General features: G+C 37.9%; 1 long non-coding RNA gene across 1 annotated transcript; it reads right to left on the reverse strand.

Moving 5' to 3' along the window:
- Nucleotides 1-180: 180 nt before the first annotated feature.
- LOC103098852 (uncharacterized) lies at nt 181-18835 on the reverse strand. The gene is made up of 5 exons (XR_001626730.2): nt 18554-18835; nt 14516-14634; nt 8759-9018; nt 7383-7596; nt 181-2071 (listed from the first exon to the last, which is right to left on the reverse strand). It is a non-coding gene; the product is annotated as an uncharacterized LOC103098852 (long non-coding RNA).
- Between the last annotated feature and the right edge of the window lie 512 nt (nt 18836-19347).

Raw genomic sequence — 19347 nt, forward strand, 5'->3', positions numbered from 1 at the left:
ACTGATTCAGGTGACTGAAAGCCAGGAGCTGAATCTGAGTTCCCTGATGCTCTCATTTAATTATTTTGTTCTCTCTCTCTCTCTCTCTCTCTCTCTCTCTCTCTCTCTCTCTCTCTCTCTCTCTCTCTCTCTCTCTCTCTCTCTGTCTCTCTCTCTCTCTCTTTGTATGTGTGTGTGTGTGTGTGTGTGTGTGTGTGTGTGTGTGTGTGTTTGTCGGCATATGCATAGGTATGGGTGTATGTGAGTATCTCAGAAAACCTAGTCAGCCTTACATAGGCACCCTGGGATTTACAAGAGCATTCACAGCAAATTTCAAGGACTTTACAGGCCAGAAGGAGAGGGAAGAACTTCCAAGAAATCATTGCTCCCCTGAGTGAAGGGACAAAACAGAGAAGGGCCCTTCTGATCAGGCAACAACAGAAATTCTAACTCCTTTGAGGCAGCAGGTGATTTATCAATGAGCAATTTCAAGATGGAGTTATGGTCAGGCAAATTTATATTAGATGTTAATTTTTAGCACTTTGTTAGGATTTTTAAAAAAACTACAGTAAGAAATTAAAAAATTATTTAGTCAGTTAAATATTTAGAAATTTTGATGAATTTTGGAAATAATTACTTTTGTTTTTAAATGCTTGTATTAAGTTTCTTAAGAGGCAGAAGGAATCTTAGAGGTCATCTAGTCCACTGTTCAATTTACAGGAATGAAAACTGAGGCCCAAGGGAGCTTAATGACTTACCTGAGTTCACAGCACTAGTAAGAATTACAGATGCTAGTTTAACCAAGAACCTGTGAGTCCAAAACAAGTTAGGTAAAAATACTGATCAACACCAACAAATTGCCTGATTGAAACTATGAACGTCCCTTATCCTCTAGCACAATACTCTGCAGATAAATCATAGACTGCATGGCTGTTGAATGACAGAATAAAAGAAATAATAGCTTGGGCCCAAATGCTAATAAATATTTAACAAAATAGAAGTTGAAATATGAACCAGAAGGGTCACCATACTGAATAACTTGATTAGAATAACTATTCCATAATTTATATCAATGTATAATCTTGTTCTTTTGAAACATAGGGGACTAGGGGAGGAGGGAATGAGCTTTGAATTATTTGTGTTCCAGTGACCAGTGCATTTTATTTTGTATTTATTTTATTAGAGTACAATAAGGCATCTAATCATATCAATATTTGTGCTCCTTGAATAAATACTGTCATAACAAGGCTTTTACATTATAAAAAAAAATCCATTCTTCAGGAGTCATTGTTCTCACTCCCAGTCTTTAATAAAACAGAAGAGAAAACGAATAGGCTTAGAAAGTTCAGTCTCATCTCCTCTCTCTAAGGAAGAGCTTAACTGTGATTCTTAACTAGATCCTAAGATTTATGAAAATGAGTGGGAAGAAAAACAAGAGGACCCTGTTAATTTGCAATGGCACAAAAGAGAACCCTGAGTTCTAATTAATTAATCTTTCTTAGAATTCAAGACTGGAAATCAATAAAATGAACCAAAGAAATTCCTATAAACAACATTATTCACAGGAGACCTACTTCAGAAGAAATATCATCACACTATAAGGAAGGTTTGAAATATTAGCTGAACTAACAGAAATCATCCCTGGTATAAATTGTATTCAATAAAGACGAACTCATCTTGATCATTTTGCCTTTTTTGGCATCTTCATAGCCATAAAATGTAGAGCTGGAAAAGAATTTGGATGCCATCTTCTACAACACTCTCATTTTACAGATGAGGAAAATGGGTCTATAGATGTGAAGTGATTTGGCAAAGATTTCTGAAGGAATAGATGGCAGTATTTCAAACTCAGGTTCTCTATCTCACAATCCCATGCTTCTACCACTCAAGCTCTCTTGCTCTTTCTCCATGTCTTCTGTCAGCCTCTTGGTTAACAAATAACTGCTCCAGAACCAGGAGAACATTGTACACAGAAACTGATATATTGTGGCACATTGAAATGTAATGAACTTCTCTACTAGTAGCAATGCAATGATCCAGGACAATCCAGTGGGATAATGAGAAAGAATGCTTTCTACATCCAGAGAAAGAACTGTGGGAGTAGAAACACAGAAGAAAAACATATGATTGATCATGTGGTTCAATGGGTATATGATTAGGGATGTTGACTTTAAATGATCATTCTATTACAAATATTAATAACATGGAGGAAAAGAACATGAATCATGTAACCATGAAAAATAGTCTAAGTAAATAAATTAGTTAAAAAAAAAAACAAGTGATTGCTTCAACCTTAGATCCTGCAGCCCATCTAATTTTTATGCATTATATTTGCATTTCATCTGGTTCAGTCAATTCTAAACAAGAGGTTTTTGTGATCTCTGCAATTCTACTCATTCATTCATCCAAGATCTAATAACCAATAAACATTGTAGTGAATTTCAATAAGTGCTAAGGGTGATTTTTAAAAAGTTTATCTATAAAATGGTCTTTGCTCTCATGAAGCTTACTAACTTGTAGGAGATTTTGACAAAAATATAGAACTATAACCTAGAATAGTTTATACTAAAGGCAGAGAGAGAAAGCATAGTACATAATACACTGTCAGGAAGACTTAGGTTCAAGCCCTGACTGGCATTTAGTATGTCTGACCTTAGGTAAGTCACTTAAATCTGTCAATGCTTGAGGAAAAAAAAATTTAAGACTACAGATTTCAAAGGAACTGCTAAAGTGCATCAGTAGAACAAGTTTCCAAGGCAGAGAAATTCTCTATGGATGCAATAATAGGTCTGGACCAAAACAAAATGGTGTGAGGCATAGACATATATATGTATAGATACATTTTGTTGTTGTTCAGTCATTTCAGTTATATCTAATTCTTCATGACCACATTTGGGGTTTCCTTTGCAAAGAACTGGAGTGATTTGGCATTGCCTTCTCCACTTCATTTTATAGATGAAGAACTGAGGCAAACAAGGTTAAATGACTTGCCCAGAGTCCCACAGCCAGTGAGACTCTGAAGTCAGATTTAAACTCACAAAGATGAGTCTTCCTGACTTCAGACCTGGCACTCTATTCCCTGGATCATCTAGCTATACTGCATAGATACATACATATATTTAGTGAGAGAGATTTATATTTATGTCAAAATTTAATATTTGGTATATATATTACATAGGGATACTTTTCTACAACTGATATGATATATAAGAGAAAGAAAAAACAAGAAAGTGAGAGTATATGAGAAAAAAGAAACAGAAAAATGAAAAGAGAGAGAAAGGGAAAGGGAAAAAAAAGAGAAAGGGAGAGGAATACCCTCTAGGCCTGTGACTATGTAAACTTTTGCTGAGCCTGGGCTTTACTCCCCTTCTTGATACCTTTCTGTTCCTCTTCCCCCGCCCCAGACTTTAGAAAACCTCCCAAAGTCCCAGCCACCTATTTTGCATTTATAATCTCCAGCTAGTGCCTAAGGCTCAACTGAACAGGAAGGAACAAGGAAAAGGCATTATAAACATGATAGAAATCAATAGCTTCCTGGCCAGACCAAGTTAGAATAAAGTAGAGCAGGCCAAGGATTTTTGACAGTTTTTTTCCCCAAGACTGTAGGATCAATTCTGTTTGAAATTTTACAAGATCTAAGATGACTGAGAAGAAGACAAGCCCACTGGCTACCCTTTGACATTATCGATCTTAGCCTCAAATGCCTTGAGATGGGAACATTTGACAAATAAAAGATGTGGGCTAACTAGATTGCTACTAGAAGGTAGCCAGAAAAAAAAACAACAGCAATTAAATTAAAAATCCTGAGATATGTGAACCATCATAGAGTAATCATTCTTTTTTTCACTATGGCTATGGGAAATTGCAGTGATGGACCAGAGAAGGGTTTGAGTTTTTATTCATTGAAAGAAAGGAGCTCTATCACCCTTCTAGAATGCTGCTTTAAAACAAATGAGAGAATATGGGGTTCAAAATAACTGCCTAAACACATTCGCCATTGACTGTGTACTGGGAATTGAGATAATTCTGGTTAAACCTAAATTTAGGCAGCCTCCAACTCTTCACAAATCTACCGTATGATTCCACTGTGACATAATGCTAACATCTTTGTCTCTAAATCAACTAACTATGGGAACCTTTATCCTGGCCTCTTTATTAATCTACCAATTTGCAAACACTTGGGTTTTTTTTTTTATTAAGCCTTTATTTCCTGTGTTAGAATCAATATTGATTCTAAAGCAGAAGAATAGTAAGGGCTAGGCAATAGGTCTAGTGGCTAACCCAGGATTACAGGGCTAAGCCGTACAAACATTTATTAAGAACCTGCTATGTACCAGTCACTGTGCCAGGCACAAGGGATAAAGACAAAGGTAGAATTAACCCCATCCCTCAGGGAGCTTATATTGTAACATGGGAGAGAATAAACATATAAGGTGCATACCAAATAAATTCAGAAATAAATGAGAGTTAATTTAATGAGAGGGGGAAGGCATTATTAACTGGGAAGATCAAGAAAGCCTTCTGCTGAAGATAATACTTGAGTGGAGCTTTGAAAGAATTGTGGATTCTAAGAGGCAGTAGTGCCTTCCAAGCATGGGGGATGTCCAATGCAAAGATTACAAGAGAGATAATTTTTGTGTGCAAGAAAGAACAAAAAGGCCAACGTGGTTGGACTGTAGTGTGTGATGAGGAGTACTGTGTAAGACTAGAAAAGTAAATAAGGATCAGGTTGTAATGAGCTTTAAGTGCCCAACAATGAAGTTTGTGTTTGAGTCTGGGAATAATTAGGGAATCCCTAGAATCTGAATGAGGGTTAAGGCATAACATGGTCAGAACAAGTACTTTAGGAACATCATCTCAGAGAAAGAAGTTGGGTTGGAAAATGGAAAGAGGAGGCAGGAAGTCGAATTAAGAGACTACTTCAGGAGGTAGTCCAGATAAGATGTTGAGCCTCTGGACTGGGATAAAGGCCCTGAGATAAGAAAGAAAGGGATGAATATGAGAAATGTTGTGGAGGTAGAGTTAATTAGCATTGGATTGGATTGAATATTTGGGATAAAGGAATGTGAGGAATTGAGCATGATCAGAGTTAGCAAGCTGGATTACTGGAAAGATGGTAGCATCCTCAACAGCCTGAAAATGTTGGGGAAAGTGTAGATTGGGAAATTGGAGGAGGAAGGCCAGTGATAACAAGCACAATTTTGGACATTTTGAGCTTGAGATGTCTACAAAGCATCCAGAATGACTAATACCTACAGGACATTCAGAATGACTAATAGGCAGTTGGGGAGGTGGTACTGGAGCTCAGAAGAGAGACTAGGGCTTAGGGTTTGATTTATATATCCGGAAGTCATTTGCATAGAGATGATAATTGAACCCATGGGAGCTCTTGCTGGCCATTATCAACACTTTTTGGCCTCAGGCCAGGCACATCCAGCAGACAGGATAAAATAGAGCACAGAACAAATAGATGTGGTCCGAAGAGCAGAATTCACCAGTCCTATTTAGTTATGGCACTTCTTGCTGAGGCTCTGACCTTCAAGACCCTCTATCTTGCTACCTGCCTAGAACTAGAGTATAGACTCTGCATCCTGCACATACCTGCTATCACTGCTTTAGCTGACTTCTCTCTAGGCTCAACTTTTTACCTGTTTGACCCATGAATCCTTTTAGTCCTATCTGCTCTTCTGGTACTTGACTTTGTGCCTCTCTAACCTGTGGTATTTTCCGGATCCTTTGATGTTTAGCTGGACTCCTGTTTCTGTCTAGCCCTGTTCTTTTGCAGTCTGCACACTAGCATGATGCCATGGCCTTAACTTAGCCCTTGGATACCTTTATTCTTTGAAATTTAAGCTTACCTCTAGTCTTTTGAAATTTATTTTAGTTTAACCTTCCACCTCTGTTCTACTCTATCACTTTATACCCTTAAAAAGCATATATAAATATATATGTACATATATATAATCTATAAAGCACATTTTATTCCCAAGAAATAATTTTTTTTTCAAATAAGAGTTTTTATGTTTAAAGACAGGTACTGAACTTTCATCCACAGGATTTTTTTATCACCTCCATGATATGATTTTAAGAGTTAGGGGAATAGATTCCTTTTCAAATATCTCTCCATCAATATTAGAAATTACTTAAATAAGGGGTAAAGCCCTTCATTCCATCATGGTCAAAACCTAGGAGCATAGTATAGACCAAACAAGTTTTGAAGATCCTTAGCTCAACCCTGGGCAAGGCTCTTAACCCTGTTTGCCTTAGTTCCTCATCTGTAAAATGAGCTGGAGAAGGAAATGGCAAACCAGTCTAGTATCTCTGCCAAGAAAACCTCAAATGGGGTCACCAAGAGTTAGACAGAAAGGTTGGCAGTAGTAGGTTATCTACAACTCTTCCTTTGAGGTTCTAGGGTTACGCCTGAAGGGGTATTTATAAAGGTAGACCTTGAGAATAGTTGAAAGATTCCTACTTACTCCCACCCCCCACATACATATATCAAGGTCTGGAATATGCTCTTCCATAAGTACATAAAGAATCCAGGGGAAAGAGGGAGTTAATTTTAGAGAACATATGAGTTAAAGGAGTAACACAGTTCCTAGGCGCTAGAAGTTCTTTTCTCCCAAAGGTGAGGCTTAAGGAGTTACTTTTATGTGCAATAATCTCTTTGACTGCAGTTAGGTGGCATAATGGGCTTCGAATCAGAAAAATTAATCTTCCTGAATTAAAATCTGAATTAATCCTGAATTAAAATCTTCCTGAATTAAAATACATACTAGCTGTGTGACCCTGGGCAAGTCACTTGACCCTATTTACTTCAGAGTGTAAAATGAGTTGGTGAAGGAAGTGGCAAACCACTCCAGTATCTTTGCCAAGAAAAACCCAAATGAGGTCACAAAGAGTTGGACATGACAGAAGTAATCAGGCAAACAAAGTCTCTTTTGATGGACTTCTTATAGAATTCTGAGTCCTTTGTTTTCCAATGGTGCAATCATTAGCCTGCCAACCAATGATGCCCTTAAGGATACTGATATGGAAGATTTAGAGGTATAATTTCTGATGAGAGGTCCTTCTCCGTCAAAAGTACAGAAAGAGATTTGGCCTCAGTTGAGTTTTCTCCTGTCCAGGCTCTTCTTTCTCAGCACTGGGCTATAAATTAGCACAAGCTCTAATTTCTGAGGAAGGCTTAACTACTCAACTTGTTCAACAATTTTTAAATTTCTGGGGTGTTGTCAAGTGTCCTTGGTCTATCCATCATTTTACTTTGAATGCCTTTTCACGGTTAGCCTAAGGTCTTTTGACTGGTTGCCTCGGACCTAATCGCAGCTAAGTAAGGTATCAGAGCTAAAAGGAGCATGGTGGTTCCAAGCCAACCCTTATGCTGTATAAGATTATTATCTTACTTCAACATAAGAAGATAGGTCCGCATCCTTGAAGGCTACGGGAGACCAGGAAATCCTCAGAAACTGGAGAGCTGGAAAAGGCGAATCAATCCGAAGTCCAGACAGCAGCTCTGAAGTACCAATAACCAGAAAGCCAATTCTGAGGCAAACTCCTAGTCTCATCAGAAAATCCTTATATCCTTCTTGTTAGGACAGGACTTAATCTGTCCAGGGCCTGCAGGGAAAAGCAGGGAAATCATCAAGCTAGGCTAAGGGGAGCATGTGAGTGTAATATCAAGGCAAATCTTGACAATTTTCATTAGTTCTTCAGACAACCCAAAATTGTCTGACACATTTGAGTCTGCTCACACTCTCCTCTTCTGACTGGGAAGGTGGAAAAGAAATTAGACAACTGCATTCAAACTAAAGTACTAAGCTGCTATTTGGGGCACTTGACCTGGAGATTTACATGGAATGCTGCTCCGACTAAACACATTCAAACTACCCTTCAGTGTAACTCGCTGAGCCTCAGAGCATAACTGACTCTTGGGCAAAGGAGGAATAAGAAAAAAAGACTTGAAACTAGAGAGAGAGCTGAAGCTGGAGAGGCCTATGCAAATCCATCTCAGTGGCTTAAAGGTTAACGGAATTAAATAATTGCTCTGTCTTAAAATATTAAAAGAGGTTGAATTTAGGGTCTCTAGGTACCTCATATTTCTCTCCTTTCATTTTTTAAAGAAAAAAATTGCATCATTATAGGAATTAGTAGAGGAAGTTTCATCTAAGAAAATGGATATTCTCTTCTTTAAGTATTATTTATGCACTTTGCTTTTTCATCGCAATCATCTGAGAATATACTCCATCACTTCCCCCTTTATGAACCTGCTTTTAATGACAAGGAAAACCGGTAAAGCAAAACCAATCAATATAAGGATGGCATGTGACAGCGCATCCAACATTTCACACTCCTAGTCTCCCACCTCTCCAGTCAGGGAGGGAGGTGGATTTCCTCCTGTCTTCTTCAAGGCCGACATTTTGAATGTTTCTGTGAAGCATTGTTTCTAGAGAAAATCAACTGAAAGTCTTTTGAATTTATAAAATTTGCACTATCTCTGTAGAACAAGCCTGAGAAACTTTCCCAAGGTTTTTAGGAAGCCTTTCTTTAATGCTTCTAAGATTTGGTTTAGATTCTATGGAATACCACGTAGCAGACCATTTTAGAGAATCCTTGCACACAAAGCCCCTAGGTGGGCTCTAACCCTCTCTTTCTATAGAAACAATATCACAGCTTCATCCTTTTTATTGCTTGGCTTATTGAACTGCTTCACTTGGCTTATTTACTATAGTCATTCACTATGCTGAGGAGTTCAAGAATCTTCCCACAATAACAAACTTACGTGTCCCCAGACTTCCTTTTGTTCAGTAAGCCACTGTAGTACTGAAGACATCAGCAAGCACTTTCAGACTCTGGACTGAAGAGGAGAAAAGCATGAATTTCAAGCTTATATTATGATGATGATTATTCTTGCTTCCTCAGGAAAAAGCTCCCCTAGCAAGGGGCAGTTTGCATTCAGTCTCTCCACAGTATGTCTTCCCTTTACAAGAAGCAGTCTGTTCTAGTCCATGAATTAAACCCACCAAAGAAGATGAAGTTGAACTGCAGTGAGATAAAAACAATAGATGGAGAGTAGTATTAGTAATGACAACAACAATAATAATGGAAGTTTAAGAATTGTGAAGTGCGTTACATATGTTATCTCCTTTGATGCTCACATAATATTGGGAGGTAAGTGCTATTCTTACTCCCATTTTAAATAGGAAGAAACTGAAGTAACGGGAGAGGGCATCAGTTGTCCAGGGTTACATAATTAATAAATGTCTGTAGAGTTCCAGCTGAGGTCTTACTGTCTCCGAGTTCAGCACTCGATCCCCTTGCTGTCTATGATAGATTAAAGACAAGGTTTATTTATGGAGAGGAAACTTTATTAATTTGCATTCCTTTCCAGAGAGATATACCTTTAATAAGGTAGCCATTCTCTCAGGCAAGTCATTTCAGCTTTGAGGTTCTCTTTTTTTTAATTTGTCAAATGGAGGGTAATAAAATTTGTCTTAATTACCTCACAGGTTTATAGAGGTCAGGTGACTTTCCTATGATAACATAAATAATCAATCAAACATTGATCTGTTAGAGCAAACAGATTATTCATATTTGACACGTGGAGAAACTGATCCCAGAGAAAATGGTGTCTCAGACTAAGTTGAGGCAGTAACTTAGTGACAACATGGATCAAGAATCCAGGTCTCCTAACTCCAAATTAATGTTTTTCCACCAGCCCTAAGTACTACTTATTAGTACTATAATTAGCTAATTGTGGAGTCAGTTGGGACAGGTAGATGGTTCAGTGGGGAAGATGCTGGGCATGGAGTCAGAAGTATTCTTGAATTTAAATTCTGCCTCACATACTTGCTAGCTATATATGATCCTGGGCAAGACACTTGTATGCCTCAGTTTCCTCATCTTTATAATGAACTGGAGAAAGAACCACTTCAGTACCTTTTCCCAAAAAGTCCCAAATAAGTTCACAGAGAATTGGACACAACTGAAACATAACCGAATTTAAAAAGCCAGTTGCCCCAAATCCCCCTCATCTTCTGCTTCTGCTTCTACTCTTCAGAGATAGACATGGAACCAAAAACCCTCCAGCAATAGCACATGAGACACCCCCTCTTTCAGACAAAACATAAATCAGCTTGGAAACTTAAGTATTCATTGTACTTTACTCTATTTCATCTTCTTAAAGGAGGATAAACAAATCAGACCAACCCAACAGTTATTTGAGTGACAACTATTAGTGGGAACTGCAGGTTGCTTTGCCAAGATATTTTAAGTGCTGTATAAATTCTTATTACAATTATTGGAAGAGAAGAATAGTAAGTAGAATCTGTGCACATTCATAAAAAATCTACAAATACTCAAACTTCTCAGAATGGGTATTTTTACTGAAAGCCCACAAATACATGAATTCCTCCAAAACCCTAAGGCATATTTTAGTAAGAGGAGGTAACAGGGATTTTAAGGGGATCAGTCTCCCCAGGACGATGGATCAGAGATTTGGAACAATGCTAAAAGAATATATCTTCATCATCATAATCATCCTCGTCGTCATCATCATTATTCTCTGCTATTTATAATGTATGGGTCTGATGATGATGCCTTTCCAAACATGTTATTTCTGCAAAGGAACTTCTAGCCCATGCCCAGATTTTCTAAGACATCATTGTCTACATGGAAGACTGGGAACTGCTTTTGAAGACTTGGAAGTCTGAAGTGTGTGTTGATATTCTGAGTCAGTCTATCAGGGGGTTGGGAGAAATCTTTTTTTGTTGGTTGCAGTTAGAACTAATATCTTTTAACAGCCAGATTGAGCACTTGCTATGATTTTTGTGACATCTACCTATGAAAATAAAGATGATTCCCTCATTCTATAACACCCGATAGAGAGATTTTAAGGACACCATTCATTTTGTCCCTGAGGTCATGTAGCCCCAAGAGCATAGGTCTTTGACCATTTTGTTCATTTTTTCCCACTTTATGTGTAGGGAGTAGAGTCTGCCCCAGGAGCTTAATTAAGCCAGAGGGATTTAACAGTTTAAGGATGAGCAGGAATTGGAGGCAGCCTAACAACAAAGCCCTAAAGAACAAAACTCCTGGATCTCCAGCCCAGCAGAAGCCCACACTGATGGCGGGCTCCAGGCATGAACTTGGTGAGACTAATGTTATGTAGTAAATGAGATGAACAGTGAGCAGAATCTAGTTCCATCACCAAAGACCAAAATGGTGAAGGGGAAGGCTGGCCCTTGAGGTACTGGAGAAAATGGAAAATGTCTGTTTTTGTATCTCTTTGGATTAATAAACCTTTGTAAAAACTAATCTAGGGGGCAGCAAAATGGTTCAATGGACTGAGAGCCAGGCCTCTGTTCTGCCCTGAGACACTTCCTAGCTGGGTGACCCACCATTGCCTAGTCAATTGACCCCCATTGTCTAGCTCTTACCGCTCTTCTGCCTTGGAACCAATATGTAGTATTGATTCTAAAATGGAAGGTAAGAGTATTTTTTTAAGTTAATCTGGTGTTAGATGGTCAAAATTGAGGTACTCGTCACCAGGCTTCTAAAAATTGGGGAACGAAGCAGGGAGGGTCTTGAACTGATGACAGAGAAAAGAGATTTTCTCAATCTCATTAAAATATCTAAGGAAAAATAAAATAAAATAAAATACCTAAGGACACTACAGGAGGTAAAAGGTAACTGGCCCAGGCCTCAGAGTGTAAAGCCAGAGCAATCATGTTATTTTCATGTGTGTCTCATAGATCACAAAGTGATAAGTAAAAGGTTTTGGAGTCAAACTCATCTGATTTTGAACCCTAAATGGCACTAGCTGTGTGACCTTGGGCACATCCTGTCTTCTCTTTGTCTCAGTTTCCTCATCTTTAAAATGAGAAAACTAAACTAGGTAACCTCTAAGATTCCTTTCAATTCCAAAAGCCTTAAGATCCCAAAAATAATTTTGTTTTTCTAAAATGTGTTTGCATGTCATGTTTGTGTATATATTAATATCTTTGCCCACCAAATATGAGCCATCATTCCTTATGAAACCTTAAACAAATCAGTTTATGTTTCTGAGCCTCTGTTTTATCAGCTTTCAAATGAAGGGTCTGAAGTAGGTGATCTCTAAGGTCTTTTCATTAAGCCTCTGATTGTTTGACCCTAGTTTCTAAAAACATTACATTGATTACACATTAAATTAGAATTTTAAAATAAACATATTAAGCTCAAATTTGCATTGTTTTTTCACATCCTGCTTCCTCTCCTCATTTCTACAATCTGCTTTACCCTTCTGGTTCATTTTTCTCTTTATTTTTTGTATATTCAACATTTTCTGTTTCTTTAAAGAGTTCTGGCCTCCAAGATCTTTAACCCTGGTTTTTCTTCCTTGTTCTTTGCATATGTATCTATTTATTTGTTTATTCATTCATTTGCTTATTTATTCATTCACTTATTCTTTCATTAGTTTATTATTATTTTTATTAGACCAGTAATTTACTAATGTACAGAATTTCCAAAATGGAAACTCTCTGTACAGAACTAGACCATCCATTTGTCTGCAACTTATACTCTTAAAAGATTTCCTGAGGCATTGAGAAATTAAGTAGCTTACCCAAAGTCACAAGGGATGTAGGATGTGTCAGAGGCAAGACTTAAAGCCAAGTCTTCCTGACTCAAAGGCCAGGCTAGTAGCAGCAGCTGTACCACAATGCCCCAGCTCAGTGAAAGTTTTGCTCTCTGTAAGAAGCCTCTCTTCTCAGAGTACCTATAATTTATTCTGTCTATATCTTGTTTGTACATAATTGTTTCTATGTTGTGTCCCCCATTAGACTGTGAGATCCTTGAGAGCAGGGACTGGTTTTGTCTTTCTTTTTACATCCCTATGATTACCACAGTGTCTGACACATAGTAGGTGTTTCGTAGATGCTAGATAACTCAATTCTTTTTAAATAAAGCTTCATTTTTTTTTGTAAGTGTCCCCATTTGTTCTTTTTTTTTTCATCATTTGGTTCAACTAGCTTAAAAAAATTCCCATTAGGCATTCAGAGACTTGGTATAGCTGCCTTCCCTTCCACTATAATGCAGAGAGAGGGGTCTGGCAGGTCTTATTATCATGGATTTCATGAGACAGCTGAGGTACAGACCTTGTTACCTACTTGCCCAAGGGGACACAGTTGAGTCAGTGGTTGAGTAGACAGAAGGGGGTGGAACTCAGGGCTCTGGTCTCATTTTTATTTTATTTTTTTCACCTCACTATATTACTAGGGGATTATTGAAGAAGCTTCAGACTAGGCTGCTGAGAGGATCAGTTAGGCAAATCACATTTCATTTCCGATTTCGAGCCCATGCCCCATGAAAGGAGCTAATACATTTCCTTGTCTGCTCAACAACACCCAATAAAAAGCAGGTTATAATGTCCCTATTTCTGCCAAAGGTATTGATGAGATCATAATGGCTACAGTTGACTACACAATTGCTGCAATAGTAGGACATAATTCATTCCTTAGTGGAGCAATTTGGGATAAAATATTAAAGCAATATATAAATATGCACATTTTCAGTTCTATTCTGCTCTATATTAACATCTGCCTTGCTCACCCATGCCCCCAGCAATTACCAATACACATAGTAGATCTGAAATCTTAGCTTCATTAACAATTTATCATCCCCTTTAGAGCAAAGTATTCTAGAAATTCTTCATCAATAATGAAACTTTGAATAGGAAGCAAGGGATCTGAGTTCCAGTTCTGACTCTGCCAATTGACTAGCTGGGTGATGACCTCAAGCAGTACTTGACATCTCTGGGTCACTGTTTCTTCATCTATGAAGACAGAGAACTGAAGTATTTTAGGCATTTTGTGGTTCTGTGATTCCAAAAACATCCATCATTTCACGGAAGTCTATTGCTTTTGCTCTAATAGGAGAAACTGCTGTAAAATTGATAAAAGCTTAAATAGAAAATACCAAAAATCTTATGGAAGTCTAAGGAGAAAAACTGATACATTAAGTGTAATGTTAAAGTGTTAATGACTAGGTGAAAACTAGAACATGGAACAACAAGCCATGTCGTCAGCCCTTCAGGACCAATTGGTAGCCTCATGATGCCTCAAAATCGTTCCCAGCTCAACCTATTCCAGGCCATCTACTTTGTCACTAGCCACCTCTCCCACCTTGAGATGCCTGTTCCTGAAGCCCTTCAGCCATTTTTTCAATCTTGTCTGATTCTTCATGACCTCAACGAGGGTTTTCTTGGGAAAGATACTAGAGTGGTTTGCTCTCTCCTTCTCCAGTTCATTTTATAGTTGAAGAAACTGAAGCGAATAGGGGTAAGTGATTTGCCCAGGACCATACAGCCAGGAAGTGTCTGAGACCAGATCTGAACTCATGAAGATGAAACTTTCTGGCTCCAAGCCTGGCACTCTGTCCACTGTGCTTCCTAACTGCCCACTCCTGAAGGCTGATTTTCTGATTAGCGAGTCCCTGAACAGGATCACCATTCCATGAGGGGACTCTGCCATTTCAACTTCACTCCCAAATCAATTCAACTTACTCTTTGAACTGTTTGAGGAGACTTTCCTTCTTTCCTTCTCCCAGCCCCAATTTCCACCTCTGCTTTCCAGGGACCATCCTGTTTTCCTTTATTTGTGTAGCAAGTGTTTATTGCAGTGCCTAACACACAGAAAGCTTTTAGCAAATACTCTTTTCATCCATTCATCTTTTCTATCAAAGTTATTATTATTATTACTATGTCAAAAACTGATAAAATATCAGAAACCAGAAAAAAATAATAGTTAAATGAAACATCTCTGAAATAACATATACCGATGGTTTGGTGTCTGTTGATGAAGAATTTTATGTTGCCTTCTTCCACACTACTATAGATATTTGCTGCATTAGATATCCTAGACATTGTTATAAGAGTAATTAGCATATTAAATACATGAATTTATATCACAGATTGTTTTAATTAAAAAAAATTTTCACAGACTGACTTTAAATGACAAGTTAGACCATACCGAGTGAATTCAGCATCCCTTTGGAAGAGTTTGAAAGTGAAAGTCCACCCTCTTTAAGCATAAATTCCACTGCTCCATGTCTCGGCATCTAAATGGTCACCTATATGGTGTGATTTGATAGCTCTATTGTCCCTACATATCTCTCTTACCAGTATCAGTCTGTCAAGTATGGGTAGGTGTACCAGCACAAGATAATGCATTCCAATTGGCCTTTTGCTTTTCATTCAAGGAAAGAACAAATAAGGATGCTCCCCAGGACCAGTTGACATGCCTTACCCAAGAGTGCCATAGTGGCGTCCTCTCACCCTTTCTGCCTTAAAATTCATACTACTTCATTCATGAATGGGCTAGACAACAATGGTTGCAGATAAATTCTCCAAATAGCTCCTATTAACAAGCCTATCTATTGACCTTAACTAGTTCTCTATCATTAACACACTGGCACAGATTCAGTTGTCAGAAGAACTAGTTGATGCCACAGGCCCTGAGGGGATGAGATGAATAGAAGAGGGAAAATTCCAGAGTAGGAGCACATACACACAAGAAAACCTGCCCCCCCCCTCAAGAGGCAAAGTATGCCATCAGAGCATCTTCCCAGGATAGAACAAGCCAAGAAAGGTATACTTAGAATATGCCCCTAGCGAAATGAGAATGACCAAACCTTAATTTCTTCTAAGTTATATTGCACTCTTGCATATTGCTGACAAGTATTTAGCATCCCTCTCTGGAGTTCTCCAAATTAAGATGAAAAGTCAAGGTTCCTAGCTCCCCTTCCATCCAATGCAGATAGCCTAGCTTTGGAAGTATATTCTTCAAGAATAAGATATTTTCTTTGGTTGCCTTACTGAACAAAATCATTCTGGAAGAAACAGAGGGCTTTCTCAGTCATAGCACTCTCTTGGTTTCTTCCTCAGCTAAGAGTCAAATGGAAGAAGAATACAAATGATCAAGAGGAAGAACAAGAGGAGAGAGATGTATCAGATTCAAATAGAGTGGCATCGCTGAGCCAGAGGACACAGGAATAGAGTGAACATCAAGCCCCTGGCACACCCACTTGGCTTAAGTCTTCAGAGAAGATGCCACTCTAGTTAATTATACCATTTCTTCTATCAGCACCCATCCAGAGATCATCTCTACCATCTAATACTGCACTCTTACCACTATCCAAATCTTTTATAAACTAGGACATGCCATCTTTTAATGCAAGACTTCCCTGACTGAGACTGACAATCAATTCACTTTAAAATATGTGCCATGAACCTCCTTGACATTCGGGACTTATTGTTTTCTTTGCAGCTGGGTGCAACACCTGCCTAATAAGTCCTCATCTTCTTTCTTTCATCTTTTTTTTTGGTAAAAATGAAAAGAAACAAAGAGGAGGCAATTCTCATTTGAGATTCATAAACTAAAGTTAGGTCAAAGCTCCAGGTGTGGCATTCCAAACGAAAACACATTGGATTGGTACCTAGTTTGTGTTTCATAAGATATGATTGGTCTCAATCTTTGAAAAGTGACTATTGTATAAGTTGTTTGATGATAATAGTCTTTTAGGATGAACTAAAAGATCACAGGCAAAGAATGTATTCTGAGAAATAACTTGGGTCATTTTACTGACTGAAAAGTTCCCAAACATTTTGAAAGCTTTCTGCTCAGGAGCTGCTCCTTACAATTAATAAGAACAAGATATAAACAGCTTAGGGCAATCCTAAATTTGTAATGGTCCTCCATTCATGCCCCAATGAGGAAGATAGTTTCTAATCTTCCAGGCTGGCAGTCACAATTGGGTATTTAAATGAGAAGGAAGAGAGAAAGGGCAACCCTGCCTGCTTTCTCTTTAAAACATAAAAGGTAGAGGCAGTAATGAGAATGTTGATGGTGACAGATGTAAGAAGTTTATTATATATTGCAGAGATCCGGATGAAGAAAAGCCTTCTAAATCCAATTTTTCTGCTTAAAGCCAAAAGCAAATAAGGGCATTCAACTCCACCACATGGATTCACAGCACTCATTGACAGTAAGTCTGGAAAGTGTTTGGAAATCTTAGCATCATGTCAAATGGGTGAATTTTCTGAGGATGTAATCACAGGCCACATCTTCTTACTTAAAAGGAATCTGATTCAGGTTAATCATGGCGAGAAGTCAGGTTGCTGTGATTCAGGATAAAGTGACCAAAAACTGATAAATCTGAAGAGGTCAGCAAGTGTCCCAGACGAGGACAGCCAATGTTCCTCTTTTTGAGGAAATGACAGATCACATCAACACACCCTCCTTGCCTCCTTTTTTCCCACTTCTCTGGGATTGAATTGAATGTCACAAAGTAAGGTGCTGTCAAGATTAAACAATGACAGCAAAGAAATTTATGTATCTTGAAAGCTTTCCAGTCCCATGATGATCAAACTAACCCTTTCTTTAGGCTTAGATAGCCAGCTCAACTCTGCTACCATTTTTAAAAATCAGATTTAGTATTATTTAATATGATTTTGTTTCTGTTGTATTGTGCACATCAAGTTAAAGTTTCATTTTGGCAATGTTTCATATGAAAAGTATTATAGTCACTGTCAAGCTAGGAGTTTGGACTTTATTGTGTAGTCAATTGAAGTATTTTTTGAGATGGGGGAATGAGTGGAATTCCAGATCTAGAGATTCATGATATCTTAGAGATCATTCAGTCCAATCACTCATTTTATAGAGGAAGAAATTCAGGACCAATGATGTAAGTGGCTTGCCCAGGGCCACACAGGGAGTATATATGTAAAATGGGAGCTAAATCTGAGTCCTTTGAATCTAGAACCAACACTTTTACCATACTGTGCTCACTAGAGGAAGGAGAATAATAAGAGAGAAAGGACATTTGGAAATGATGGCATAAAAAATAATAGATAGAAGGATGTCCCTGGAGTCATGAAATCCTAGTTTCAAATGATACATCTGACATATTAGCTGTACTGACTTAATATGTTATCATTTGACATCTTAGCCTTTCAGACGGTTCTCTAAGGTGAATTGGTACATTGCATAGATGGAAGCAATTTCCAAGTTGGGAAGTCCTCACAATGAAGAAATCATCTTTCCAGAGTCAATAAAATCTGTCTGGATAAGGAGAAACATTGGAAGAAACAGAGGACAGTAGAAAGGGTACTCGAATTAGAGTCAGAAAATCTAGGTTCAGAAAGTTAAAGCAATTATTACTTGTATGACTTACAACAAACCTTACTTCTCTGAAGCCAGTTTCCTCTGAAGGGGTTCTTAGATTAACTCAAGGGTCTCTTTTCACTCTAAATTCATGATCTCATGAAGCAAAGAAATCATTTAAGAAACTATAGCAGGAGTCAGAAAAAGTGGATCACCTCAACTTTTCTTTCTGGACATTATAAAAAAAAACCTCTTTAAATAAGAAGATCCTTGGCATGAAAAGGACCTGAGAAAGGATTGTCAGGGAGTGTCAGCCCATCTCTATGGGCTGAATAGGGTGCCTAGGGTGAGGGTCACCTGCCCACTTGGCTCCTAAAGTAGGATGTCTCCATCTGTGTCCTCATTATTATCATTGACAGTCATTATGCATGTGAACTCACCTATGTATGGCCAACTCTTCTCTCCTCTGGCATTTATGAGTGTACTTTGAAGTCTGTTTCCACAAACTCAAGAATTCTGAGTCTTTCACAGCATTTCAGTGGAAGATACATATATATACATATATATATATATATGTATATATTTATACATATATATTATCCATAGTATAAGTGGATCAAAAATTATGTAGCAAGAAGTAAGATAAATGAAGACCTGAAAGGTAGAAGGGGCAGATGGTTATGAAGGGTTTTGAATGCTAAATAGATACTTTTGTAATTGATCTTGTGATAATCACTAGAGTTTGATAAATATATATATATATATATATATATAGAGAGAGAGAGAGAGAGAGAATGAGAGAGATAGATAGATAGATAGATAGATAGATAGATAGATAGATAGATAGATAGATAGATAGATGGATGGATGGATGGAAGGATAGATGGATAGATAGATAGATAGATAGATAGATAGATAGATAGATAGATAGATAGATAGATAGATAAACATATATGATGGGCATCTACAGGGGCACCATACTAAACAACATAGGTAATATGGGATTTGATTGCCTTAAATCAATGAAGGCACAGTGGATCAATTGTTTACTAGTAATTAATAGCCTCCATATACTCTACATTCTTTTAAATAGCAGAAAGAATCCTTCCCCAATCCCCCAGAGGCAACTTCATCAAATGTTATTTCTTTTGTCATTTAGAAAGGAAAATAGCCAACCCGTGCAAACTCCAATTGGAATCTGCTCATCTCAAACTCCTGCCATGTATCAAAATTG

This window comes from Monodelphis domestica, chromosome 1 (assembly GCF_027887165.1).
Source record: "Monodelphis domestica isolate mMonDom1 chromosome 1, mMonDom1.pri, whole genome shotgun sequence".
NCBI classification, from domain to species: domain Eukaryota; kingdom Metazoa; phylum Chordata; class Mammalia; order Didelphimorphia; family Didelphidae; genus Monodelphis; species Monodelphis domestica.